Here is a 25870-nt window from a genome sequence, read left to right as displayed (position 1 = left end):
ATTCTTTCGACGTTACGCGCGACTTGAATTATGGTCCTCAGGTTTATTCGCAAATGTGAGTCACGGCGCTGTAGAATTTTACTTGATATTAGAACGAGAACGGGAGGTGCAGTGCGCACGCACAAGGAAACAAATAACGGGAGGGGGAATAAGGGAGAAGGAGTTTATGTATTTGCAGCGCGAAATTAAACAGGTTCGATCATACCAGCACTAATGCACCGGATTCCATCAGAACTCCACAGTTAAGTGTGCTTGGGCGAGAGTAGTAGTCGAATGGGTTACCTCTTGGAAAGTCCTCGTGTCGCACTAATTTTTTTTTCAGACGGGTCGTTCGACGTTACGCGCGACTGGAACAAGAGTCCACTGGTTTATACGCAAATGTGAGTCAAGAAGCAGGGGCATTTTAATCGATATTAGAACGAGAAAGAGAGATGCAGAGTGCACGCACAAGGAAACAAATGACGGGAGGGGGAAGAAAGGAGAAGGAGTTTATGTATTTGCAGCGTGGAATTAAACGGGTGCGACCATACCAGCACTAATGCACCGGATCCCGTCAGAACTCCGCAGTTAAGTGTGTTTGGGCGAGAGTAGTACTCGGATGGGTGACCTCTTGGGAAGTCCTCGTGTCGCACTAATTTTTTTTTCAGACAGGTCATTCGATGTTACGTGCGACTGGAACTAGGGTCCACTGGTTTATACGCAAATGTGAGTCAAGAAGCAGAGGCATTTTAATCGATATTAGAACGAGAAGGAGAGATGCAGAGTGCACGCACAAGGAAACAAATAACGGGAGGGGGGATGGAGGGAGAAAAAGTGTATGTATTTGCAGCGCAGAATGAAACATGAGCAATCATACCAGCACCAATGCAACGGATTCTATCAGAACTCCGCAAGTTGAGGGTGCTTGGGCGAGAGTAGCACTAGAATGGGTGAGCTCATGCGAAGTCCTTATATTTCACCCATTTTCTTAGGAAGTCCTCGTGTTCCACCCATTTTTTACAGATGATTCTTTCGACGATACACGCGACCTGAATTATGGTCCTCAGGTTTATTCACAAATGTGAGTCACGGCACCGTAGCATTTTACTTTATATTAGAAGGAGCACGGGAGGTGCAGTGCGCACGCACAAGAAAACAAATGACAGGAGGGGGAAGAAAGGAGAAGGAGTTTATGTATTTGCAGCGCGGAATTAAACGGGTGCGATCATACCAGCACTAATGCACCGGATCCCGTCAGAACTCCGCAGTTAAGTGTGCTTTGGCGAGAGTAGTACTCGGATTGGTGACCTCCTGGGAAGTCCTCGTGTCGCACCAATTTTTTTCAGTCGGGTCGTTCGACGTTACGCGCGACTGGAACTAGGGTCCGCTGGTTTATACGCAAATGTGAGTCAAGAAGCAGGGGCATTTTAATCGATATTAGAACGAGAAGGAGAGGTGCAGTGTGAACGCACAAGGAAACAATTGATGGGAGGGGGAAGGAAGGAGAAGGAGTGTATGTATTTTCAGCAAGAAATGAAACAGGTGCGATCATACCAGCACTAATGCAACGGATTCTATCAGAACTCCGCAAGTTAAAGGTGCTTGGGCGAGAGTAGCACTAGGATGGGTGACTTCCTGCGAAGTCCTTATATTTCACCCATTTTCTTAGGAAGTCCTCGTGTTGCACCCATTTTTTTGCAGATGATTTTTTCGACGATACGCGCGACTTGAATTATGGTCCTCAGGTTTATTCGCAAATGTGAGTCATGGCACCGTAGCATTTTACTTGATAGTAGAACGAGCACGGGAGGTGCAGTGCGCACGCACAAGGAAACAAATGACGGGAGGGGGAAGAAAGGAGAAGGAGTTTATGTATTTGCAGCGTGGAATTAAACGGGTGCGATCATACCAGCACTAATGCACCGGATCCCGTCAGAACTCTGCAGTTAAGTGTGTTTGGGCAAGAGTAGTACTTGGATGGGTGACCTCTTGGGAAGTCCTCGTGTGCACTAATTTTTTTTTCAGACGGGTCGTTCGACGTTACGCGCGACTAGAACTAGGGTCCACAGGTTTATACGCAAATGTGAGTCAAGAAGTAGGGGCGTTTTAATCGATATTAGAACGAGAAGGAGAGATGCAGAGTACACGCACAAGGAAACGAATGACGGGAGGGGGGATGGAGGGAGAAAAAGTGTATGTATTTGCAGCGCAGAATGAAACATGAGCAATCATACCAGCACCAATGCAACGGATTCGATCAGAACTCCACAAGTTGAGGGTGCTTGGGCGAGAGTAGCCCTAGAATGGGTGAGCTCATGCGAAGTCCTTATATTTCACCCATTTTCTTAGGAAGTCCTCGTGTTCCACCCATTTTTTTGCAGATGATTCTTTCGACGATACGCGCGACTTGAATTATGGTCCTCAGGTTTATTCACAAATGTGAGTCACGGCACCGTAGTATTTTACTTTATATTAGAAGGAGCACGGGAGGTGCAGTGCGCACGCACAAGGAAACAAATGACAGGAGGGGGAAGAAAGGAGAAGGAGTTTATGTATTTGCAGCGCGGAATTAAACGGGTGCGATCATACCAGCACTAATGCACCGGATCTCGTCAGAACTCCGCAGTTAAGTGTGCTTTGGCGAGAGTAGTACTCGGATTGGTGACCTCCTGGGAAGTCCTCGTGTCGCACCAATTTTTTTTCAGACGGGTCGTTCGACGTTACGCGCGACTGGAACTAGGGTCCGCTGGTTTATACGCAAATGTGAGTCAAGAAGCAGGGGCATTTTAATCGATATTAGAACGAGAAGGAGAGGTGCAGTGTGAACGCACAAGGAAACAATTGATGGGAGGGGGAAGGAAGGAGAAGGAGTGTATGTATTTTCAGCAAGAAATGAAACAGGTGCGATCATACCAGCACTAATGCAACGGATTCTATCAGAACTCCGTAGGTAAGGGTGCTTGGGGGAGAGTAGTACTAGCATGGGTTACCTCCTGCGAAGTCCTTATATTTCACCCATTTTCTTGTGAAGTCCTCGTGTTGCACCCATTTTTTTGCAGATGATTCTTTCGACGTTACGCGCGACTTGAATTATGGTCCTCAGGTTTATTCGCAAATGTGAGTCACGGCGCTGTAGAATTTTACTTGATATTAGAACGAGAACGGGAGGTGCAGTGCGCACGCACAAGGAAACAAATAACGGGAGGGGGAATAAGGGAGAAGGAGTTTATGTATTTGCAGCGCGAAATTAAACAGGTTCGATCATACCAGCACTAATGCACCGGATTCCATCAGAACTCCACAGTTAAGTGTGCTTGGGCGAGAGTAGTAGTCGAATGGGTTACCTCTTGGGAAGTCCTCGTGTCGCACTAATTTTTTTTTCAGACGGGTCGTTCGACGTTACGCGCGACTGGAACAAGGGTCCACTGGTTTATATGCAAATGTGAGTCAAGAAGCAGGGGCATTTTAATCGATATTAGAACGAGAAAGAGAGATGCAGAGTGCACGCACAAGGAAACAAATGACGGGAGGGGGAAGAAAGGAGAAGGAGTTTATGTATTTGCAGCGTGGAATTAAACGGGTGCGACCATACCAGCACTAATGCACCGGATCCCGTCAGAACTCCGCAGTTAAGTGTGTTTGGGCGAGAGTAGTACTCGGATGGGTGACCTCTTGGGAAGTCCTCGTGTCGCACTAATTTTTTTTTTCAGACGGGTCGTTCGATGTTACGTGCGACTGGAACTAGGGTCCACTGGTTTATACGCAAATGTGAGTCAAGAAGCAGAGGCATTTTAATCGATATTAGAACGAGAAGGAGAGATGCAGAGTGGACGCACAAGGAAACAAATGACGGGAGGAGGGATGGAGGGAGAAAAAGTGTATGTATTTGCAGCGCAGAATGAAACATGAGCAATCATACCAGCACCAATGCAACGGATTCTATCAGAACTCCGCAAGTTAAGGGTGCTTGGGCGAGAGTAGCACTAGAATGGGTGAGCTCATGCGAAGTCCTTATATTTCACCCATTTTCTTAAGAAGTCCTCATGTTGTACCCATTTTTTTCCAGATGATTCTTTCGACGATACGCACGACTTGAATTATGGTCCTCAGGTTTATTCGCAAATGTGAGTCACCGCATCGTAGCATTTTACTTGATTTTAGAACGAGCACGGGAGGTGCAGTGCGCACGCACAAGGAAAGAAATGACGGGACGGGGAAGAAAAGAGAAGGAGTTTATGTATTTGCAGCGCGGAATTAAACAGGTGCGATCATACCAGCACTAATGCACCGGATCCCATCAGAACTCCGCAGTTAAGTGTGCTTGGGCGAGAGTAGTACTCGAATGGGTGACCTCCTAGGAAGTCCTCGTGTCGCACTAATTTTTTTTCAGACAGGTCGTTCGACGTTAAGCGCGACTGGAACTAGGGTCCGCTGGTTTATACGCAAATGTGAGTCAAGATGCAGGGGCATTTTAATCGATATTAGAACGAGAAGGAGAGATGCAGAGTGCACGCACAACGAAACAAATGACAGGAGGGGGGATGGAGGGAGAAAAAGTGTATATATTTGCAGCGCAGAATGAAACATGAGCAATCATACCAGCACCAATGCAACGGATTCTTTTAGAACTCCGCAAGTTAAGGGTGCTTGGGCGAGAGTAGCACTAGGATGGGTGACCTGCGAAGTCCTTATATTTCACCCATTTTCTTAGGAAGTCGTCGTGTTGCACCCATTTTTTTGCAGATGATTCTTTCGACGATACGCGCGACTTGAATTATGGTCCTCAGGTTTATTCGTAAATGTGAGTCACGGCACCGTAGCATTTTACTTGATATTAGAATGAGCACGGGAGGTGCAGTGCGCACGCACAAGGAAACAAATGACGGGAGGGGGAAGAAAGGAGAAGGAGTTTATGTATTTGCAGCGCGGAATTAAACAAGTGCGATCATACCAGCACTAATGCACCGGATCCCATCAGAACTCTGTAGTTAAGTGTGCTTGGGCGAGAGTAGTACTCGGATGGGTGACCTCCTGGGAAGTCCTCGTGTCGCATCAATTTTTTTTCAGACGGGTCGTTCGACGTTACGCACGACTGGAACTAGGGTCCGCAAGTTTATACACAAATGTGAGTCAAGAAGCAGGGGCATTTTAATCGATGTTAGAACGAGACAGAGAGGTGCAGTGTGAACGCACAAGGAAACAATTGATGGTAGGGGGAGGGAAGGAGAAGGAGTGTATGTATTTTCAACGCGAAATGAAACAGGTGCGATCATACCAGCACTAATGCTCCGGATCCCATCAGAACTCCGCAGTTAAGTGTGCTTGGGCGAAAGTAGTACAATGTTGGGTTACCTCTTGCGAAGTCCTCGTGTTGCACCAATGTTTTTTCAGACGGGTCGTTCGAAGTTACGCGCGACTGGAACTAGGGTCCGCTGGTTTATGCGCAAATGTGAGTCAAGAAACAGGGGCATTTTAATCAATATTAGAACGAGAATGAGAGGTGAAGTGTGAACGCACAAGGAAACAAATGACCAGAGGGGGAAGAAAGGAGAATGAGTGTATGTATTTGCAGCGCAAAATTAAACAGGTGCGATCATACTAGTACTAAAGCTCCGGATCCCATCAGAACTCCGCAGTTAAGTGTACTTGGGCGAGAGTAGTACTCGGAAGGGTGACCTCTTGGGAATTCCTCGTGCCGCACCAATTCTTTTTTAGGCGGGTCGTTCGATGTTACGCGCGATTGGAATTAGGGTCCGCTGGTTTATGCGCAAATGTGAGTCAAGAAGTAGGGGCATTTTAATCGATATTAGAACGAGAATGAGAGGTGAAGTATGAACGCACAAGGAAACAAATGACCGGAGGGGGAAGAAAGGAGAAGGAGTGTATGTATTTGCAGCGCGAAATTAAACAGGTACAATCATACCAGAACTAAAGCTCCGGATCCAATCAGAACTCTGCAGTTAAGTGTGCTTGGGCAAGGGTAGTACTCAGATGGGTGACCACTTGGGAAGCCCTCGTGTTGCACCTATTTTTTTTCGGATGGGTTGTTCGACGTTACGCGTGAATGGAATTATAAACCGCTGGTTCATTTGCAAAGGTGAGTCACAGTGCCGGGGCATATTACTTGATATTAGAACGAGAAAGAGAGATGCAGAGTGAACGCACAAGGAAACAAATGACGGGAGGTGAAGTGTGAACGCACAAGGAAACAAATGACCGGAGGGGGAAGAAAGGAGAAGGAGTGTATGTATTTGCAGCGCGAAATGAAACAGGTACAATCATACCAGCACTAAAGCTCCGGATCCAATCAGAACTCCGCAGTTAAGTGTGCTTGGGCAAGGGTAGAACTCAGATGGGTGACCACTTGGGAAGCCCTCGTGTTGCACCTATTTTTTTTCGGATGGGTTGTTCGACGTTACGCGTGAATGGAATTATAAACCACTGGTTTATTTGCAAATGTGAGTCACAGTACCGGGGCATATTACTTGATATTAGAACGAGAAAGAGAGATGCAGAGTGAACGCACAAGGAAACAAATGACGGGAGGGGGGATGGGAGGAGAAAGAGTATATGTATTTGCAGTGCCGAATGAAACATGAGGGATCATACCAGCACTAATGCAACGGATTCTATCAGAACTCCGCAGTTAAGGGTGCTTGGGCGAGAAAAGTACTCGGATGGGTGACCTCCTGCGAAGTCCTTATATTTCACCCATTTTCTTGGGAGGTCCTCGTGTTGCACCTATCTTTTTGCAGATGATTCTTTCGACGTTACGCGCGACTTGATTTATGGTCCGTAGGTTTATTCGCAAATGTGAGTCACGGCGCCGTGGCATTTTACTTGATATTAGAATGAGTACGGGAGGTGCAGTGCGCACGCACAAGGAAACAAATGACGGGAGGTGGAATAAAAGAGAAGGAGTGTATGTATTTGAAGCGTAAAATTAAACAAGTGGCATCATACCAGCACTAATGCACTGGATCCGATCAGAACTCTGCAGTTAAGTGTGCTTGGGCGAGAGTAGTACTCGGATGGGTGACCTCTTGGGAAGTTCTCATATCGCAACAATTTTTTTGCAGATGGGTCGTTCGACGTTACACGCGACTGGAACTATGGTCCGCTGGTTTATACACAAATGTGAGTTAAGAATCAGGGGCATTTTAATCGATATTAGAACGAGAAGGAGAGGTGCAATGTGAACGCAAAAGGAAACAAATGATGGGAGGGGGGGAGGGAAGAAGGAGTGTATGTATTTTCAGCACGAAATTAAACAGGTGAGGTCACACCAGCACAAATGCACTGGATCCCATCAGAACTCCGCAGTTAAGTGTGCTTTGGCAAAAGTAGTGCAATGATGGGTTACCTCCTGGGAAGTTCTCGTGTTGCACCAATTTTCTTTTCTTCAGATGTGCCGTTCGACGTTACGCGCGACTTTAATTATGGTCCGCAGATTTATTCGCAAATGTGAGTCACGGCGCCGTGGCATTTTACTTGATATTTGAACGAGAACGAGGGTGCAGTGCGCACGCACAAGGAAACAAATGACGGGAAGGGGAAGAAAGGATAAGGAGTTTATGTATTTGCAGCGCGAAATTAAACAGGTGCAATCATACCAGCACTAATGCACCGGATCCCATCAGAACTCCGCAGTTAAGTATGCTTGGGCGAGAGTAGTACTCGGATTGGAGACCTCCTGGGAAGTCCTCGTGTCGCACTAATTTTTTTTTCAGACGGGTCGTTCGACATTACGCGCGACTGGAACTAGGGTCCACTGGTTTATACGCAAATGTGAGTAAAGAAACAGGGGCATTTTAATCGATATTAGAACGAGAAGGAGAGATGCAGAGTGCACGCACAAGGAAACAAATGACGGAGGGGGGGTAGAGGGAGAAAAAGTGTATGGATTTGCAGCGCAGAATGAAACATGAGCAATCATACCAGCACCAATGCAACGGATTCGATCAGAACTCTGCAAGTTAAGTGTGTTTGGGCGAGAGTAGCACTAGGATGGGTGACCTCCTGCGAAGTCCTTATATTTCACCCATTTTCTTAGGAAGTCCTCGTGTTCCACCCATTTTTTTGGAGAAGATTCTTTCGACGATACGCGCGACTTGAATTATGGTCCTCAGGTTTATTCGCAAATGTGAGTTACGGCACCGTAGCATTTTACTTGATATTAGAACGAGCACGGGAGGTGCAGTGCGCACGCACAAGGAAACAAATGACGGGAGGCGGAAGAAAGGAGAAGGAGTTTATGTATTTGCAGCGCGGAATTAAACGGGTGCGATCATACCAGCACTAATGCATCGGATCCCGTCAGAACTCCGCAGTTAAGTGTGCTTTGGCGAGAGTAGTACTCGGATTGGTGACCTCCTGGGAAGTCCTCGTGTCGCACCAATTTTTTTTCAGACGGGTCGTTCGACGTTACGCGCGACTGGAACTAGGGTCCGCTGGTTTATACTCAAATGTGAATCAAAAAGTAGGGGCATTTTAATCGATATTAGAACGAGAAGGAGAGGTGCAGTGTGAACGCACAAGGAAACAATTGATGGGAGGCGGAGGGAAGGAGAAAGAGTGTATGTATTTTCAGCACGAAATGAAACAGGTGCGATCATACCAGCACTAATGCAACGGATTATATCAGAACTCTGTAGGTAAGGGTACTTGAGCGAGAGTAGTACTAGCATGGGTTATCTCCTGCGAAGTCCTTATATTTCAATAATTTTCTTGTGAAGTCCTCGTGTCGCACCAATTTTTTTTTTCAGACGGGTCGTTCGACGTTACGCGCGTCTGGAACTAGTGTCCGCATGTTTATACGCAAATGTGAGTCATGAAGCTGGGGCATTTTAATCGATATTAGAACGAGAATGAGAAGTGAAGTGTGAACGCACATGAAAACAAATGACGGGAGGGGAAAGAAAGGCAAAGGAGTGTATGTATTTACAGTGCGAAATTAAACAGGTGCGATCATACCAGCACTAAAGCCCCGGATCCCATCAGAACTCCGCAGTTAAGTGTGATTGGCGAAATTAGTACTCGGATGGTTGATCTCCTGGGAAGTCCTCGAGTCGCACCAATTTTTTTTCAGACGGGTTGTTCGACGTTACGCGCGTCTGGAACTAGGGTCCGCTGGTTTATACGCAAATGTGAGTCAAGAAGCAGGGGCATTTCAATCGATATTAGAACGAGAATGAGAGGTGAAGTGTGAATGCACAAGGAAACAAATGACGGGAGGGGGAAGAAAAGAGAAGGAGTGTATGTATTTGCAGCGCAAAATTAAACAGGTGCGATCATACCAGCACAAAAGCTTCGGATCCCATCAGAACTCCGCAATTAAGTGTGCTTGGACGAGAGTAGTACTTGGATGGGTGACCACCTGGGAAGCCCCCGTGTTGCTCATATTTTTTTTCGGATGGGTTGTTCGACGTTACGCGCGAATGGAATTATAAACTGCTGGTTCATTTGCATAGGTGAGTCACGGTGCCGGGGCATATTACTTGATATTAGAACGAGAAAGAGAGATGCAAAGTGCACGCACAAGGAAACAAATGACGGGAGGGGGGATGGAAGGAGAAAGAGTTTATGTATTTGCAGCGCAAAATTAAACGTGTGCGATCATACAAGCACTAATGCACCGGATCCCATCAGATCTCCGCAGTTAATTGTGCTTGGGCGAGAGTAGTACTCGAATGGGTGACCTCCTGGGAAGTCCTCGTGTCGCACTAATTTTATTTTTCAGACGGGTCGTTCGACGTTAAGCGCGACTTTAACGAGGGTCCACTGGTTTATACGCAAATGTGAGTCAAGAAGCAGGGGCATTTTAATCGATATTAGAACGAGAAGGAGAGATGCAGAGTGCACGCACAAGGAAACAAATGACGGGATGGGGGATGGAGGGCGAAGAAGTGTATGTATTTGCAGCGCAGAATGAAACATGAGCAATCATACCAGCACCAATGCAACGGATTCTATCATAACTCCGCAAGTTAAGGGTGCTTGGGCGAAAGTAGCACTAGAATGGGTGACCTCCTGCGAAGTCCTTATATTTCACCCATTTTCTTAGGAAGTTCTCGTGTTGCACAAATTTTTTTGCAGATGATTCTTTCGACGATACGCGCGACTTGAATTATGGTCCTCAGGTTTATTCGCAAATGTGAGTCACGGCACCGTAGCATTTTACTTGATATTAGAACGAGCACGGGAGGTGTAGTGCGCACGCACAAGGAAACAAATGACGGGAAGGGGAAGAAAGGATAAGGAGTTTATGTATTTGCAACGCAAAATTAAACGGGTGCGATCATACCAGCACTAATGCACCGGATCCCATCAGAACTCCGCAGTTAAGTGTGCTCGGGCGAGAGTAGTACTCGGATGGGTGACCTCCTGGGAAGTCCTCGTGTCGCAACAATTTTTTTTCAGACGGGTCGTTCAACATTATGCGCGACTGGAACTGGGGTCCGCTGGTTTATACGCAATTGTGAGGCAAGAAGCAGGGGCATTTTAATCGATATTAGAATGAGAAGGAGAGGTGCAGTGTGAACGCACAAGGAAACAAATGATGGGAGGGGGGGAGGGAAGAAGGAGTGTATGTATTTTCAGCACCAAATTAAACAGGTGCGGTCACACCAGCACAAATGCACCGGATCCCATCAGAACTCCGTAGTTAAGTGTGCTTTGGCGAAAGTAGTACAATGATGGGTTACCTCCTGCGAAGTTCTCGTGTTGCACCCATTTTCTTTTCTTCAGATGTGCCGTTCGACGTTACGCGCGACTTTAATTATGGTCCGCAGATTTATTCGCAAATGTGAGTCACGGCGCCGTGGCATTTTACTTGATATTTGAACAAGAACGAGAGGTGCAGTGCGCACGCACAAGGAAACAAATGACGGGAGGGGGAAGAAAGGAGAAGGAGTGTATGTTTTTGCAGCGCGAAATGAAACAGGTGCGATCATACCAGCACAAATGCAACAGATTCTATCAGAACTCCGTAGGTAAGGGTGCTTGGGCGAGAGTAGTACTAGCATGGGTTACCTCCTGCGAAGTCCTTATATTTCATCCATTTTCTTGTGAAGTCCTCGTCTTGCACCCATTTTTTTGCAGATGATTTTTTCGATGTTACGCGCGACTTGAATTATGCGCCTCAGGTTTATTCGCAAATGTGTGTCACGGCGCTGTAGCATTTTACTTGATATTAGAACGAGAACGGGAGGTGCAGTGCGTACGCACAAGGAAACAAATGACGGGAGGAGGAAGAAAGGGGAATAAGTTTATGTATTTGTAGCGCAAAATTAAACAGGTGCGATCATACCAGCACTAATGCACCGGATCCCATCAGAACTCCGTAGTGAAGTATGCTTTGGCGAGATTAGTACTCGGATGGGTGACCTCCTGGGAAGTCCTCGTGTCGCACCAATTTTTTTTCAGACGGGTCGTTCGACGTTACGCGCGTCTGGAACTAGGGTCCGCTGGTTTATACGCAAATGTGAGTCAAGAAGCAGGGGCATTTTAATCGATATTAGAACGAGAATGAGAGGTGAAGTGTGAACGCACAAGGAAACAAATGAGGGGAGGGGGAAGAAATGAGAAGGAGTGTATGTATTTGCAGCGCGAAATTAAACAGGTGCGATCATACTAGCACTAAAGCCCCGGATCCCATCAGAACTCCGCAGTTAAGTGTGCTTGGGCGAGAGTAGTACTCGGATGGGTCACCACCTGGGAAGCCCTCGTGTTGCACCTATTTCTTTTTTCGGATGGGTTGTTCGACGTTACGCGCGAATGGAATTATAAACCGCTGGTTCATTTGCAAAGGTGAGTCACGGTGCCGGGGCATATTACTTGATATTAGAACGAGAAAGAGAGATGCAGAGTGCACGCACAAGGAAACAAATGACGGGAGGGGGGTTGGAAGGAGAAAGAGTGTATGTATTTGCAGTGCAGAATGAAACATGAGGGATCATACCAGCACTAATGCAACGGATTCTATCAGAACTCCGCAGTTAAGGGTGCTAGGGCGAGAAAGGTACTCGGATGGGTGACCTCCTGCGAAGTCCTTATATCTCACCCATTTTCTTTAGTGGTCCTCGTGTTGCATCCATCTTTTTGCAGACGATTCTTTCGACGTTACGCGCGACTTGATTTATGGTCCGCAGGTTTATTCGCAAATGTGAGTCACGGGGTCGTGGCATTTTACTTGATATTAGAACGAGTACGGGAGGTGCAGTGCGCACGCACAAGGAAACAAATGACGGGAGGAGGAAGAAAAGAGAAGGAGTATATGTATTTGAAGCGCAAAATTAAATAAGTGGCATCATACAAGCGCTAATGCACTGGATCCCATCAGAACCCTGCAGTTAAGTGTGCTTGGGCGAGAGTAGTACTCGGATGGGTGACCTCTTGGGAAGTCCTCGTGTCGCAACAATTTTTTCTTTCAGACGGGTCGTTCGACGTTACGCGCGATTGGAACTCGTGTCCGCTGGTTTATACGCAAATGTGAGTCAAGAAGCAGGGGCATTTTAATCGATATTAGAACGAGAAGGAGAGGTGCAATGTGAACGCACAAGGAAACAATTGATGGGAGAATGAGGGAAGGAGAAGGAGTGTATGTATTTTCAGCACGAAATGAAACAGGTGCGATCAAACCTGCACAAATGCAACGGATTCTATCAGAACTCCGTAGGTAAGGGTGCTTGGGCGAGAGTAGTACTAGCATGGGTTACCTCCTGCGAAGTCCTTATATTTCACCCATTTTCTTGTGAAGTCCTCGTGTTGCACCCATTTTTTTTCAGATGATTCTTTCGACATTACGCGCGACTTGAATTATGGTCCTCAGGTTTATTCGCAAATGTGAGTCACGGCGCTGTAGCATTTTACTTGATATTAGAACGAGAACGGGAGGTGCAGTGCGCACGCACAAGGAAATAAATGACGGTAGGGGGAAGAAAGGAGAAGGAGTGTATGTATTTGCAGTTCGAAACTAAACAGGTGAGATCATACCAGCACTAAAGCCCCGGATCCCATCAGAACTCTGCAGTTAAGTGTGCTTGGGCGAGATTAGTACTCGGATGGTTGACCTCCTGGGAAGTCCTCGTGTTGCACCAATTTTTTTTCAGACTGGTCGTTCGACGTTACGCGCGTCTGGAACTAGGGTCCGCTGGTTTATTCGCAAATGTGAGTCAAGAAGCAGGGGCATTTTAATCGATATTAGAACGAGAATGAGAGGTGAAGTGTGAACACACAAGGAAACAAATGACGGGAGGGGGAAGAAAGGAGGAGTGTATGTATTTGCAGCGCGAAATTAAAGAGGTGCGATCATACCAGCACTAAAGTCCCGGATCGCATCAGAATTCCGCAGTTAAGTGTGCTTGGGCGAGAGTAGTACTCGGATGGGTGACCACCTGGGAAGCCCTCGTGTTCCACCTATTTTTTTTCGGATGGGTTGTTCCACGTTACGCGCGAATGGAATTATAAATCGCTGGTTCATTTGCAAAGGTGAGTCACGGTGCCGGGGCATATTACTTGATATTAGAACGAGAAAGAGAGATGCAGAGTGCACGCACAAGGAAACAAATGACGGGAGGGGAGATGGGAGGAGAAAGAGTGTATGTATTTGCAGTGCAGAATGAAACATGAGGGATCATACCAGCACTAATGCAACGGATTCTATCAGAACTCCGCAGTTAAGGGTGCTTGGGCGAGAAAAGTACTCGGATGGGTGACCTCCTGCGAAGTCCTTATATTTCACCCATTTTCTTGGGAGGTCCTCGTGTTGCACCCATCTTTTTGTAGATGATTCTTTCGACATTACGCGCGATTTGATTTATGGTCCGCAGGTTTATTCACAAATGTGAGTCACGGCGCCGTAGCATTTTACATGATATTTGAACGAGTACGGGAGGTGCAGTGCGTACGCACAAGGAAACAAATGACGGGAGGAGGAAGAAAAGAGAGGGAGTGTATGTATTTGAAGCGCAAAATTAAACAAGTGGCATCATACCAGCACTTATGCACTTGATCCCATCAGAACTCTGCAGTTAAGCGTGCTTGGGCGAGAGTAGTACTCGGATGGGTGACCTATTGGGAAGTCCTCGTATCGCAACAATTTTTTTTCAGAAGGGTCGTTCGACGTTACGCGCGACTGGAACTATGGTCCACTGGTTTATTTGCAAATGTGAGTCAAGAATCAGGGGCATTTTAATCGATATTAAAACGAGAATGAGAGATGCAGTGTGAACGCATAAGGAAACAAATGATGGGAGGGGGGTAGGGAAGAAGGAGTGTATGTATTTTCAGCACGAAATTAAACAGGTACGGTCACACCAGCACAAATGCACTGGATCCCATCAGAACTCCGCAGTTAAGTGTGCTTTGGCGAAAGTAGTACAATGATGGGTTACCTCCTAGGAAGTTCTCATGTTGCACCCATTTTCTTTTTTTCAGATGTGCCGTTCGACGTTACGCGCGACTTAAATTATGGTCTGCAGATTTATTCGCAAATGTGAGTTACGGCGCCGTGGCATTTTACTTGATATTTGAACGAGAACGAGAGATGCAGTGCGCACGCACAATGAAACAAATGACGGGAGGGGGAAGAAAGGAGAAGGAGTTTATGTATTTGCAGCGCAGAATGAAACATGAGCAATCATACCAGCACCAATGCAACGGATTCTGTCAAAACTCCGCAAGTTAAGGGTGCTTGGGCGAGAGTAGCACTAGGATGGGTGACCTCCTGCAAAGTCCTTATATTTCACCAATTTTCTTAGGAACTCCTCGTGTTGCACCCATTTTTTTGCAGATGATTCTTTCGACGATACGCGCGACTTGAATTATGGTCCTCAGGTTTATTCGCAAATGTGAGTCATGGCACCGTAGCATTTTTCTTGATATTAGAACTAGCACGGGAAGTGCAGTGCGCACGAACAAGGAAACAAATGATGGGAGGCGGAAGAAAGGAGAAAGAGTTTATGTATTTACAGTGCAGAATTAAACCGGTGCGATCATACCAGCACTAATGCACCGGATCCCATCAGAGCTCGGCAGTTAAGTGTGCTTGGGAGAGAGTAGTACTCGGATGGGTGACCTCCTGGGAAGTCCTTGTGTCGCACCAATTTTTTTTCAGACGGGTCGTTCAACGTTACGCGCGACTAGAACTGGGGTCCGCTGGTTTATACGCAATTGTGAGTCAAGAAGCAGGGGCATTTTAATCGATATTAGAACGAGAAGGAGAGGTGCAGTGTGAACGCACAAGGAAACAATTGATGGGAGGGGGAGGGAAGGAGAAGGAGTGTATGTATTTTCAGCACGAAATGAAACAGGTGCGATCATACCAGCACTAATGGAACGGATTCTATCAGAACTCCGTAGGTAAGGTTGCTTGGGCGAGAGTAGTACTAGCATGGGTTACCTCATGCGAAGTCTTTATATTTCACCCATTTTCTTGTGAAGTTCTCGTGTTGCACCCATTTTCTTTTTTTCAGATGTGCCGTTCGACATTACGCACGACTTTAATTATGGTCCGCAGATTTATTCGCAAATGTGAGTCACAGCGCCGTGGCATTTTACTTCATATTTGAACGAGAACGAGAGGTGCAGTGCGCACGCACAAGGAAACAAATGACCGGAGGGGGAAGAAAGGAGAAGGAGTTTATGTATTTGCAGAGCGAAATTAAATCGGTGCGATCATACCAGCACGAATGCACCGGATCCCATCAGAACTCCGCAGTGAAGTGTGCTTGGGCGAGATTAGTACTCAGATGGGTGACCTCCTGGGAAGTCCTTGTGTCGCATTAATTTATTTTTTAGACGGGTCGTTCGACGTTACGCGCGACTGGAAGTAGGGACGCCTGGTTCATACGCAAATGTGAGTCAAGAAGCAGGGGCATTTTAATCGATATTAGAACGAGAAGGAGAGATGCAGAGTGCACGCACAAGGAAACAAATGACGGGAGGGGGGATGGAGGGAGAAAAAGTGTATGTATTTGCAGCGCAGAATGAAACATGAGCAATCATACCAGCACCAATGCAACGGATTCTTTCAGAACTCCGCAAGTTAAGGGTGCTTGGGCGAGAGTAGCACTAGGATTGGTGACCTCCTGCGAAGTCCTTATATTTCACCCATTTTCTTAAGAAGTCCTTGTGTTGCACCCATTTTTTTGCAGATGATTCATTCGACGATACGCGCGACTTGAATTATGGTCCTCAGTTTTATTCGCAAATGTGAGTCACGGCACCGTAGCATTTTACTTGAATTAGAACGAGCACGGGAGGTGCAGTGCACACGCACAAGGAAACAAATGACGGGAGGGGGAAGAAAGGAGAAGGAGTTTATGTATTTGCAGCGCGGAATTAAACGGGTGCGATCATACCAGTACTAATGCACCGGATCCAATCAGAAGTCCGCAGTTAAGTGTGCTTGGGCGAGAGTAGTACTCGGATGGGTGACCTCTTGGGAAGTCCTCATGTCGCACCAATTTTTTTTTAGACGGGTCGTTCGACGTTACGCGCGACTGGAACTGGGGTCAGCTTGTTTATACGCAAATGTGAGTCAAGAAGCAGGGGCATTTTAATCGATATTAGAATGAGAAGGAAAGGCGCAGTGTGAACGCACAAGGAAACAATTGATGGGAGGGGGAGGGAAGGAGAAGGAGTGTATGTATTTTCAGCACGAAATGAAACAGGTACGATCATACCAGCACTAATGCAACGGATTCTATCAGAACTCCGTAGGTAAGGGTGCTTGGGCGAGAGTAGTTCTAGCATGGGTTACCTCCTGCGAAGTTCTTATATTTCACCCATTTTCTTGTGAAGTCCTCGTGTTGCACACATTTTCTTTTTTTCAGATGTGTCGTTCGACGTTACGCGCGACTTTAATTATGGTCCGCAGATTTATTCGCAAATGTGAGTCACGGCGCCGTGGCATTTTACATGATATTTGAACGACAACGAGAGGTGCAGTGCGCACGCACTAGGAAACAAATGACGGGAGGGGGAAGAAAGGACAAGGAGTTTATGTATTTGCAACGCGAAATTAAATAGGTGCGATCATACCAGTACTAAAGCCCCGGATCCCATCAGAACTCCGCAGTTAAGTGTGCTTGGGCGAGAGTAGTACTCAGATGGGTGACAACCTAGGAAGCCCCCGTGTTGCACCTATGTTTTTTCGGATGGGTTGTTCGACGTTACGCGCGAATGGAATTATAAACCGCTGGTTCATTTGCAAAGGTGAGTCACGGTGTCGGGGCATATTACTTGATATTAGAACGAGAAAGATAGATGCAGAGTGCACGCACAAGGAAACAAATGACGGGAGGGGGGATGGGAGGAGAAAGAGTGTATGTATTTGCAGCGCAGAATGAAACATGAGGGATCATACCAGCACTAATGCAACGGATTCTATTAGAACTCCGCAGTTAAGGGTGCTTGGGCGAGAAAAGTACTCGGATGGGTGACCTCCTGCGAAGTCCTTATATTTCACCCATTTTCTTAGGAAGTACTCGTGTTGCACCCATTTTTTTGCAGATGATTCTTTCGACGATACGCGCAACTTGAATTATGGTCCTCAGATTTATTCGCAAATGTGAGTCACGGCACCGTAGTATTTTACTTGATATTAGAACGAGCACGGGAGGTGCATTGCGCACGCACAAGGAAACAAATGACGGGAGGGGAAAGAAAGGAGAAGGAGTTTATTTACTTGCAGCGCGGAATTAAATGGGTGCGATCATACCAGCACTAATGCACTGGATCCCATCAGAACTCTGCAGTTAAGTGTGCTTGGGCGAGAGTAGTACTCGGATGGGTGACCTCATGGGAAGTCCTCGTGTCGCACCAATTTTTTTTTAGACGGGTCGTTCGACGTTACGCACGACTGGAACTATGGTCCGTTGGTTTATACACAAATATAAGTCAAGAATTAGGGGCATTTTAATCGATATTAGAACGAGAAGGAGAGGTGCAATGTGAACGCACAAGGAAACAAATGACGGGAGGGGGGAGGGAAGAAGGAGTGTATGTATTTTCAGCACGAAATTAAACAAGTGCGGTCACACCAGCGCAAATGTACTAGATCCCATCAGAACTCCACAGTTAAGTGTACTTTGGCAAAAGTAGTACAATGATGGGTTACCTCCTGGGAAGTTCTCGTGCTGCACCCATTTTCTTTTTTTCAGATGTGCCGTTCGACGTTACAAGCGACTTTAATTATGGTCCGCAGATTTATTCGCAAATGTGAGTCACGGCACCGTGGCATTTTACTTGATATTTGAACGAGAACGAGAGGTGCAGTGCGCACGCACAAGGAAAAAAACACGGGAGGGGGAAGAAAGGAGAAGGAGTTTATGTATTTGCAGCACGAAATGAAACAGGTGCGATCATACCAGCACTAATACAACGGATTCTATCAGAACTCCGTAGGTAAGGGTGCTTGGGCGAGAGTAGTACTAGCATGGGTTACCTCCTGGGAAATCCTTATATTTCATCCATTTTCTTGTGAAGTCCTCGTGTTGCACCCATTTTTTTGCAGATGATTCTTTCGACGTTACGCGCGACTTGAATTATGGTCCTCAGGTTTATTCGCAAATGTGAGTCACGGCGCTGTACCATTTTACTTGATATTAAAACGAAAACGGGAGGTTCAGTGCGCATGCACAAGGAAACAAATTACGGGAGGGGGAAGAAAGGAGAAGGAGTTTATGTATTTGCAGCGCGAAATGAAACAGGTGCGATCATACCAGCACTAAGTCAACGGATTCTATCAGAACTCAGTAGGTAAGGGTGCTTAAGCGAGAGTAGTACAAGCATGGGTTACCTCCTGGGAAGTCCTTATATTTCACCCATTTTCTTGTGAAGTCCTTGTGTTGCACCCATTTTTTTGCAGATGATTCTTTCGACGTAACGCGCGACTTGAATTATGGTCCTCAGGTTTATTCGCAAATATGAGTCACGGCGCTGTAGCATTTTACTTGATATTAGAACGAGAACGGGAGGTGCAGTGCGCACGTACAAGGAAACAAATGACGGGAGGGGGAAGAAAGGGGAATGAGTTTATGTATTTGCAGCGCGAAATTAAACAGGTGCGATCATTCCAGCACTAATGCTCTGGATCCCATCAGAACTCCGCAGTGAAGTGTGCTTGGGCGAGATTAGAAATCGGATGGGTGACCTCCTGGGAAGTCCTCGTGTCGCACCAATTTTTTTTCAGACGAGTCGTTCAACGTTACACACCTCTGAAACTAGGGTCCGCTGGTTTATACGCAAATGGGAGTCAAGAAGCAGGGGCATTTTAATCGATATTAGGACGAGAATGAGAGGTGAAGTGTGAACGCACAAGGAAACAAATGACAGGAGGGGGAAGAAAGCAGAAGGAGTGTATGTATTTGCAGCGCGAAAGTGAACAGGTGCGATCATACCAGCACTAAAGCTCCGGATCCCATCAGAACTCCGCAGTTAAGTGTGTTGGGGCGAGCATAGTACTCGGATGGGTGACCACTTGGGAAGCCCTCGTGTTGCACCTATTTTTCTCGGATGGGTTGTTAGACGTTACGCGCGAATAGAATTATAAACCGCTGGTTCATTTACAAAGATGAGTCACGGTGCCGGGGCATATTACTTGATATTAGAACGAGAAAGAGAAATGCAGAGTGCACGCACAAGGAAACAAATGACGGGATGGGGGATGGGAGGAGAAAGAGTGTATGTATTTGCAGTGCAGAATGAAACATGAGGGATCATACCAGCACTAATGCAACGGATTCTATCAGACCTCCGCAGTTAAGGGTGCTTAGGCGAGAAAAGTACTCGGATGGGTGACCTCCTGCGAAGTCCTTATATTTCACCCATTTTCTTGGGAGGTCCTCGTGTTGCACCCATCTTTTTGCAGATGATTCTTTCGACTTTACGCGTGACTTTATTTATGGTCCGCAGGTTTATTCGCAAATGTGAGTCACGGCACCGTGGTATTTTAATTGATATTAGAACGAGCACGGGAGGTGCAGTGCGCACGCACAAGGAAACAAATGACGGGAGGGGGAAGAAAGGAGAAGGAGTTTATGTATTTGCAGCGTGGAATTAAACGGGTGCGATCATACCAGCACTAATGCACTGGATCCCATCAGAACTCTGCAGTTAAGTGTGCTTGGGCGAGAGTAGTTCTCGGATTGGTGACCACCTGGGAAGTCCTCGTGTCGCACCAATTTTTTTTCAGACGGGTCGTTCGACGTTACGCACTACTGGAACTATGGTCCGCTGGTTTATACGCAAATGTGAGTCAAGAATGAGGGGCATTTTAATCGATATTAGAACGAGAAGGAGAGGTGCAGTGTGAACGCACAGGGAAACAAATGATGGGAGGGGGGGAGGGAAGAAGGAGTGCATGTATTTGAAGCACAAAATTAAACAAGTGGCATCATACCAGCGCTAATGCACTGGATCCCATCAGAACCCTGCAGTTAAATGTGCTTGGGCGAGAGTAGTACTCGGATGGGTGACCTCTTGGGAAGTCCTCGTATCGCAACAATTTTTTTTCAGATGGGTCGTTCGACGTTACGCGTGATTGGAACTATGGTCCGCTCGTTTATACGCAAATGTTAGTCAAGAATTAGGGGCATTTTAATCGATATTAGAAAGAGAAGGAGAGGTGCAGTGTGAACGCACAAGGAAACAAATGATGGGAGGGGGGGAGGGAAGAAGGAGTGCATGTATTTTCAGCACGAAATTAAACAGGTGCGGTCACACCAGCACAAATGCACCGGAACCCATCAGAACTCCGCAGTTAAGTGTGCTTTGGCGAAAGTAGTACAATGATGGGTTACCTCCTAGGAAGTTCTCGTGTCGCACCCATTTTCTTTTTTTCAGATGTGCCGTTCGACGTTACGCGCGACTTTAATTATGGTCCGCAGATTTATTCGCAAATGTGAGTCACGGCGCCGTGGCATTTTACTTGATATTTGAAAAAGAACGAGAGGTGCAGTGCGCACGCACAAGGAATCAAATGACGGGAGGGGGAAGAAAGGAGGAGTTTATGTATTTGCAGCGCGAAATTAAACAGGTGCGATCATACCAGTACTAATGCACCGGATCCCATCAGAACTCCGCAGTTAAGTGTACTTGGACGAGAGTAGTACTCGGATGGGTGACCTCCTGGAAAGTCCTCCTGACGCACTATTTTTTTTTTCAGACAGGTCGTTCGACGTTACACGCGACTGGAACTAGGGTCCACTGGTTTATACGCAAATGTGAGTCAAGAAGTAGGGGCCATTTAATGGATATTAGAACGAGAAGGAGAGATGCAGAGTGCATGCACAAGGAAACAAATGACGGGAGGGGGGATGGAGGGAGAAAAAGTGTATGTATTTGCAGCGCAGAATGAAACATGAGCAATCATACCAGCACCAATGCGACGGATTCTATCAGAACTCCGCAGTTAAGGGTGCTTGGGCGAGAAAAGTACTCGGATGGGTGACCTCCTGCGAAGTCCTTATATTTCACCCATTTTCTTTAGAAGTCCTCGTGTTGCACACATTTTTTTGCAGATCATTCTTTCGACGATACGCGCGACTTGAATTATGGTCCTCAGGTTTATTCGCAAATGTGAGTCACGGCACCGTAGATTTTTACTTGATATTAGAACGAGCACGGGAGGTGCAGTGCGCACGCACAAGGAAACAAATGACGGGATGGGGAAGAAAGGAGAAGGAGTTTATGTATTTGCAGCGCAGAATTAAACGGTTGCGATCATACCAGCACTAATGCACCGGATCCCATCAGAACTCCGCAGTTAAGTGTGCATGGGCGAGAGTAGTACTCGAATGGGTGACCTCATGGGAAGTCCTCATGTCGCACCAATTTTTTTTCAGACGGGTCGTTCGACGTTACGCGCGACTGGAACTGGGGTCCGCTGGTTTATACGCAAATGTGAGTCAAGAAGCAGGGGCATTTTAATTGATATTAGAACGAGAAGGAGAGGTGCAGTGTGAACGCACAAGGAAACAATTGATGGGAGGGGGAGGGAAGGAGAAGGAGTGTATGTATTTTCATCACGAAATGAAACAGGTGCGATCATACCAGCACTAATGCAACGGATTCTATCAGAACTCCGTAGGTAAGGGTGCTTGGGCGAGAGTAGTACTAGCATGGGTTACCTCCTGCGAAGTCCTTATATTTCACCCATTTTCTTGTGAAGTCCTCGTGTTGCACCCATTTTTTTGCAGATAATTCTTTCGACGTTACGTGCGACTTGAATTATGGTCCTCAGGTTTATTCGCAAATGTGAGTCACGGCGCTGTAGCATTTTACTTGATATTAGAACGAGAACGGGAGGTGCAGTGCGCACGCACAAGGAAACAAATGACGAGAGGGGGAAGAAAGGGGAATGAGTTTATGTATTTGCAGCGCGAAATTAAACAGGTGCGATCATACCAGCACTAATGCACCGGATCCCATCAGAACTCCGCAGTGAAGTGTGCTTGGGCGAGATTAATACTCGGATGGGTGACCTCCTGGGAAGTCCTCGTGTTGCACCAATTTTTTTTCAGACTGGTCGTTCGACGTTACGCGTGTCTGGAACTAGGGTCCGCTGGTTTATACGCAAATGTGAGTCAAGAAGCCGGGGCATTTTAATCGATATTAGAACAAGAATGAGAGGTGCAGTGTGAACGCACAAGGAAACAATTGACGGGAGGGGGAATAAAGGAGAAGGAGTGTATGTATTTGCAGCGCGAAATTAAACAGGTGCGATCATACCAGCACTAAAGCCCCGGATCCCATCAGAACTCCGCAGTTAAGTGTGCTTGGGCGAGAGTAGTACTCGGATGGGTGACCACTTGGGAAGCCCTTGTGTTGCACCTATTTTTTTTCGGATGGGTTATTCGACGTTACGCGCAAATTGAATTATAAACCGCTGGTTCATTTGCAAAGGTGAGTCACGGCGCCGTGTAATTTTAGTTGATATTTGAACGAGAACGAGAGGTGCAGTGCGCACGTACAAGGAAACAAATGACGAGAGGGGGGATGGAAGGAGAAAGAGTGTATGTATTTGCAGTGTAGAATGAAACATGAGGGATCATACCAGCACTAATGCAACGGATTCTATCATAACTCCGCAGTTAAGGGTGCTTGGGCGAGAAAAGTACTCGGATGGGTGACCTCCTGCGAAGTCCTTATATTTCACCCATTTTCTTGGGAGGTCCTCGTGTTGCACCCATCTTTTTGCAGATGATTCTTTCGACTTTATGCGCGACTTGATTTATGGTCCGCAGGTTTATTCGCAGATGTGAGTCACGGCGCCGTGGCATTTTACTTGATATTAGAACGAGTACGGGAGGTGTAGTGCGCACGCACAAGGAAACAAATGACGGGAGGAGGAAGAAAAGAGAAGGAGTGTACGTAATTGAAGCGCAAAATTAAACAAGTGGCATCATACCAGCACTAATGCACTGGATCCCATCAGAACTCTGTAGTTAAGTGTGCTTGGGCGAGAGTAGTACTCGGATGGGTGACCTCTTGGGAAGTCCTCGTATCGCAATAATTTTTTTTCAGATGGGTCGTTCGACGTTACGCGCGACTGGAACTATGGTCCGCTGGTTTATACGCAAATGTGAGTCAAGAATCAGGGGCATTTTAATCGATATTAGAACGAGAAGGAGAGGTGCAGTGTGAACGCACAAGGAAACAAATGATGGAAGGGGGGGAGGGAAGAAGGAGTGTATGTATTTTCAGCACAAAATTAAACAGGTGCGGTCACACCAGCACAAATGCACCGAATCCCATCAGAACTCCGCAGTTAAGTGTGCTTTGGCGAAAGTAATACAATGATGGGTTACCCCCTGGGAAGTTCTCGTGTTCCACCCATTTTCTTTTTTTCAGATGTGCTGTTCGACGTTACGCGCGACTTTAATTATGGTCCGAAGGTTTTTTCGCAAATGTGAGTCAAGGCGCCGTGGCATTTTACTTGATATTTGAACGAGAACGAGAGGTGTATTGCGCACGCACAAGAAAACAAATGACGGGAGGGGGAAGAAAGGGGAATGAGTTTATGTATTTGCAGCGCAAAATTAAACAGGTGCGATCATACCAGCACTAATGCACCAGATCCCATTAGAACTCCGCAGTTAAGTGTGCTTGGGCGAGATTAGTACTCAGATGGGTGACCTCTTGGGAAGTCCTAGTGTCGCTCAAATTTTTTTTCAGACGGGTCGTTCGACGTTACTCGCGTCTGGAACTAGGGTCCACTGGTTTATACGCAAATGTGAGTGAAGAAGCAGGGGCATTTTAATCGATATTAGAACGAGAAAAAGAGGTGAAGTGTGAACGCACAAGGAAACAAATGACGGGAGGAGGAAGAAAGGGGAAAGAGTGTATGTATTTGCAGCGCGAAATTAAACAGGTGCGATCATACCAGCACTAATGCTCCGGTTCCCATCAGAACTCCGCAGTTAAGTGTGCTTAGGGGAGGGTAGTACTCGGATGGGTGACCACTTGGGAAGCCCTCGTGTTGCACCTATTTTTCTTTGGATGGGTTGTTCGACGTTACGCGCGATTGGAATTATAAACCGCTGGTTCATTTACAAAGGTGAGTCATAGTGCCGGGGTATATTACTTGATATTAGAACGAGAAAGAGAGATGCAGAGTGCACACACAAGGAAACAAAGGACAAAAGGGGGGATGGAAGGAGAAAGAGTGTGTGTATTTGCAGTGCAGAATGAAACATAAGGGATCATACCAGCACTAATGCAACAGATTCTATCAGAACTCCACAGTTAAGGGTGCTTAGGCGAGAAAAGTACTCGGATGGGTGACCTGCTGCGAAGTCCTTATATTTCACCTATTTTCTTAGAAAATCCTCGTGTTGCACCCATTTTTTTGTAGATGATTCTTTCGACGTTACGCGCGACTTGAATTATGGTCCTCAGGTTTATTCGCAAATGTGAGTCACGGCACCGTAGCATTTTACTTGATATTAGAACGAGCACAGGAGGTGCAGTGCGCACGCACAAGGAAACAAATGACGGGAGGGGGAAGAAAGGAGAAGGAGTTTATGTATTTGCAGCGCGGAATTAAACGGGTGCGATCACACCAGCACTAAAGCTTCAGATCCCATCAGAACGCCGCAGTTAAGTGTGTTTGGGCGAGAGTAGTACTCGGATGGGTCACCACCTGGGAAGCCCTCGTGGTGCACCTATTTTTTTTTCGGATGGGTTGTTCGACGTTACGCGCGAATGGAATTATAAACCGCTGGTTCATTTGCAAAGGTGAGTCACAGTGCCGGGGTATATTACTTGATATTAGAACGAGAAAGAGAGATGCAGAGTGCACGCACAAGGAAACAAATGACGGGAGGGGGGATAGAAGGAGAAAGAGTGTATGTATTTGCAGTGCAGAATGAAACATGAGGGATCATACCAGCACTAATGCAACGGATTCTATCAGAACTCTGCAGTTAAGGCTGCTTGAGCGAAAAAAGTACTCGGATGGGTGACCTCCTGCGAAGTCCTTATATTTCACCCATTTTCTTGGGAGGTCCTCGTGTTGCACCCGTCTTTTTGCAGATGATTCTTTCAACGTTATGCGCGACTTGATTTATGGTCCGCAGGTTTATTCGCAAATGTGAGTCATGGCGCCGTGGCATTTTACTTGATATTAGAACGAGTACGGGAGGTGCAGTGCGCACGCACAAGGAAACAAATGACGGGATGAGGAAGAAAAGAAAAGGAGTGTAGGCATTTGAAGCGCAAAAATTAAACAAGTGGCATCATACCAGCACTAATGCACTGGATCCCATCAGAACTCTGCTGTTTAGTGTGCTTGGGAAAGAATAGTACTTGGATGGGTGACCTCTTGGGAAGTCCTCGTATCGCAACAATTTTTTTTTAGATGGGTCGTTCGTCGTTACACGCGACT

General features: G+C 46.6%; 9 non-coding genes and 36 pseudogenes across 9 annotated transcripts; all 45 read left to right on the top strand.

The window, feature by feature from the left end:
* Nucleotides 1–191: 191 nt before the first annotated feature.
* LOC148258508 (5S ribosomal RNA) lies at nt 192–310 on the top strand (annotated as a pseudogene).
* Nucleotides 311–516: 206 nt separating this feature from the next.
* On the top strand, nt 517–635 carry LOC148258507 (5S ribosomal RNA). The gene has a single exon (XR_015821213.1). It is a non-coding gene; the product is annotated as a 5S ribosomal RNA (ribosomal RNA).
* A 561-nt stretch (nt 636–1196) lies between these two features.
* LOC148258506 (5S ribosomal RNA) lies at nt 1197–1315 on the top strand (annotated as a pseudogene).
* A 559-nt stretch (nt 1316–1874) lies between these two features.
* On the top strand, nt 1875–1992 carry LOC148258505 (5S ribosomal RNA; annotated as a pseudogene).
* Nucleotides 1993–2554: 562 nt separating this feature from the next.
* On the top strand, nt 2555–2673 carry LOC148258504 (5S ribosomal RNA; annotated as a pseudogene).
* Nucleotides 2674–3232: 559 nt separating this feature from the next.
* On the top strand, nt 3233–3351 carry LOC148258503 (5S ribosomal RNA; annotated as a pseudogene).
* A 206-nt stretch (nt 3352–3557) lies between these two features.
* LOC148258502 (5S ribosomal RNA) lies at nt 3558–3676 on the top strand. The gene has a single exon (XR_015821209.1). It is a non-coding gene; the product is annotated as a 5S ribosomal RNA (ribosomal RNA).
* A 563-nt stretch (nt 3677–4239) lies between these two features.
* LOC148258501 (5S ribosomal RNA) lies at nt 4240–4358 on the top strand. The gene has a single exon (XR_015820089.1). It is a non-coding gene; the product is annotated as a 5S ribosomal RNA (ribosomal RNA).
* Nucleotides 4359–4916: 558 nt separating this feature from the next.
* LOC148258500 (5S ribosomal RNA) lies at nt 4917–5035 on the top strand (annotated as a pseudogene).
* Nucleotides 5036–5240: 205 nt separating this feature from the next.
* Nucleotides 5241–5359, top strand: LOC148258499 (5S ribosomal RNA; annotated as a pseudogene).
* Nucleotides 5360–5564: 205 nt separating this feature from the next.
* LOC148258498 (5S ribosomal RNA) lies at nt 5565–5683 on the top strand (annotated as a pseudogene).
* Nucleotides 5684–5888: 205 nt separating this feature from the next.
* On the top strand, nt 5889–6007 carry LOC148258497 (5S ribosomal RNA; annotated as a pseudogene).
* A 242-nt stretch (nt 6008–6249) lies between these two features.
* Nucleotides 6250–6368, top strand: LOC148258496 (5S ribosomal RNA; annotated as a pseudogene).
* Nucleotides 6369–6929: 561 nt separating this feature from the next.
* LOC148258495 (5S ribosomal RNA) lies at nt 6930–7047 on the top strand (annotated as a pseudogene).
* Nucleotides 7048–7578: 531 nt separating this feature from the next.
* LOC148258494 (5S ribosomal RNA) lies at nt 7579–7697 on the top strand (annotated as a pseudogene).
* A 561-nt stretch (nt 7698–8258) lies between these two features.
* Nucleotides 8259–8377, top strand: LOC148258493 (5S ribosomal RNA; annotated as a pseudogene).
* A 561-nt stretch (nt 8378–8938) lies between these two features.
* LOC148258492 (5S ribosomal RNA) lies at nt 8939–9056 on the top strand (annotated as a pseudogene).
* A 205-nt stretch (nt 9057–9261) lies between these two features.
* On the top strand, nt 9262–9380 carry LOC148258491 (5S ribosomal RNA; annotated as a pseudogene).
* A 206-nt stretch (nt 9381–9586) lies between these two features.
* On the top strand, nt 9587–9705 carry LOC148258490 (5S ribosomal RNA; annotated as a pseudogene).
* A 563-nt stretch (nt 9706–10268) lies between these two features.
* Nucleotides 10269–10387, top strand: LOC148258489 (5S ribosomal RNA). Its single transcript, XR_015819641.1, has one exon. It is a non-coding gene; the product is annotated as a 5S ribosomal RNA (ribosomal RNA).
* Nucleotides 10388–10591: 204 nt separating this feature from the next.
* Nucleotides 10592–10710, top strand: LOC148258488 (5S ribosomal RNA; annotated as a pseudogene).
* Nucleotides 10711–11273: 563 nt separating this feature from the next.
* On the top strand, nt 11274–11392 carry LOC148258487 (5S ribosomal RNA; annotated as a pseudogene).
* Nucleotides 11393–11597: 205 nt separating this feature from the next.
* LOC148258486 (5S ribosomal RNA) lies at nt 11598–11716 on the top strand. The gene has a single exon (XR_015819878.1). It is a non-coding gene; the product is annotated as a 5S ribosomal RNA (ribosomal RNA).
* A 1242-nt stretch (nt 11717–12958) lies between these two features.
* Nucleotides 12959–13077, top strand: LOC148258485 (5S ribosomal RNA; annotated as a pseudogene).
* Nucleotides 13078–13279: 202 nt separating this feature from the next.
* On the top strand, nt 13280–13398 carry LOC148258484 (5S ribosomal RNA; annotated as a pseudogene).
* A 561-nt stretch (nt 13399–13959) lies between these two features.
* LOC148258483 (5S ribosomal RNA) lies at nt 13960–14077 on the top strand (annotated as a pseudogene).
* Nucleotides 14078–14964: 887 nt separating this feature from the next.
* On the top strand, nt 14965–15083 carry LOC148258482 (5S ribosomal RNA; annotated as a pseudogene).
* A 563-nt stretch (nt 15084–15646) lies between these two features.
* LOC148258481 (5S ribosomal RNA) lies at nt 15647–15765 on the top strand. The gene has a single exon (XR_015820311.1). It is a non-coding gene; the product is annotated as a 5S ribosomal RNA (ribosomal RNA).
* Nucleotides 15766–16326: 561 nt separating this feature from the next.
* Nucleotides 16327–16445, top strand: LOC148258480 (5S ribosomal RNA; annotated as a pseudogene).
* A 563-nt stretch (nt 16446–17008) lies between these two features.
* On the top strand, nt 17009–17127 carry LOC148258479 (5S ribosomal RNA; annotated as a pseudogene).
* Nucleotides 17128–17687: 560 nt separating this feature from the next.
* On the top strand, nt 17688–17806 carry LOC148258478 (5S ribosomal RNA). Its single transcript, XR_015820267.1, has one exon. It is a non-coding gene; the product is annotated as a 5S ribosomal RNA (ribosomal RNA).
* A 530-nt stretch (nt 17807–18336) lies between these two features.
* Nucleotides 18337–18455, top strand: LOC148258477 (5S ribosomal RNA; annotated as a pseudogene).
* A 589-nt stretch (nt 18456–19044) lies between these two features.
* Nucleotides 19045–19163, top strand: LOC148258476 (5S ribosomal RNA; annotated as a pseudogene).
* A 205-nt stretch (nt 19164–19368) lies between these two features.
* On the top strand, nt 19369–19487 carry LOC148258475 (5S ribosomal RNA). Its single transcript, XR_015820587.1, has one exon. It is a non-coding gene; the product is annotated as a 5S ribosomal RNA (ribosomal RNA).
* A 559-nt stretch (nt 19488–20046) lies between these two features.
* LOC148258474 (5S ribosomal RNA) lies at nt 20047–20165 on the top strand (annotated as a pseudogene).
* Nucleotides 20166–20370: 205 nt separating this feature from the next.
* LOC148258473 (5S ribosomal RNA) lies at nt 20371–20488 on the top strand (annotated as a pseudogene).
* A 204-nt stretch (nt 20489–20692) lies between these two features.
* Nucleotides 20693–20811, top strand: LOC148258472 (5S ribosomal RNA; annotated as a pseudogene).
* A 206-nt stretch (nt 20812–21017) lies between these two features.
* LOC148258471 (5S ribosomal RNA) lies at nt 21018–21136 on the top strand (annotated as a pseudogene).
* A 561-nt stretch (nt 21137–21697) lies between these two features.
* LOC148258470 (5S ribosomal RNA) lies at nt 21698–21816 on the top strand (annotated as a pseudogene).
* A 559-nt stretch (nt 21817–22375) lies between these two features.
* Nucleotides 22376–22494, top strand: LOC148258469 (5S ribosomal RNA; annotated as a pseudogene).
* Nucleotides 22495–22699: 205 nt separating this feature from the next.
* LOC148258468 (5S ribosomal RNA) lies at nt 22700–22818 on the top strand. Its single transcript, XR_015821026.1, has one exon. It is a non-coding gene; the product is annotated as a 5S ribosomal RNA (ribosomal RNA).
* Nucleotides 22819–23379: 561 nt separating this feature from the next.
* On the top strand, nt 23380–23497 carry LOC148258467 (5S ribosomal RNA; annotated as a pseudogene).
* A 532-nt stretch (nt 23498–24029) lies between these two features.
* On the top strand, nt 24030–24148 carry LOC148258466 (5S ribosomal RNA; annotated as a pseudogene).
* A 205-nt stretch (nt 24149–24353) lies between these two features.
* LOC148258465 (5S ribosomal RNA) lies at nt 24354–24472 on the top strand (annotated as a pseudogene).
* Nucleotides 24473–25032: 560 nt separating this feature from the next.
* On the top strand, nt 25033–25151 carry LOC148258464 (5S ribosomal RNA; annotated as a pseudogene).
* The last annotated feature ends 719 nt before the right edge of the window (nt 25152–25870 follow it).

Source organism: Carica papaya, chromosome 5 (genome assembly GCF_054855325.1).
Source record: "Carica papaya isolate Zhongbai chromosome 5, ASM5485532v1, whole genome shotgun sequence".
In the NCBI taxonomy this organism is placed as follows: Eukaryota; Viridiplantae; Streptophyta; class Magnoliopsida; order Brassicales; family Caricaceae; genus Carica; species Carica papaya.
The sequence above is the reverse complement of the archived record's forward strand: the minus strand, read 5'-3'. Positions and strand labels throughout refer to the sequence as shown.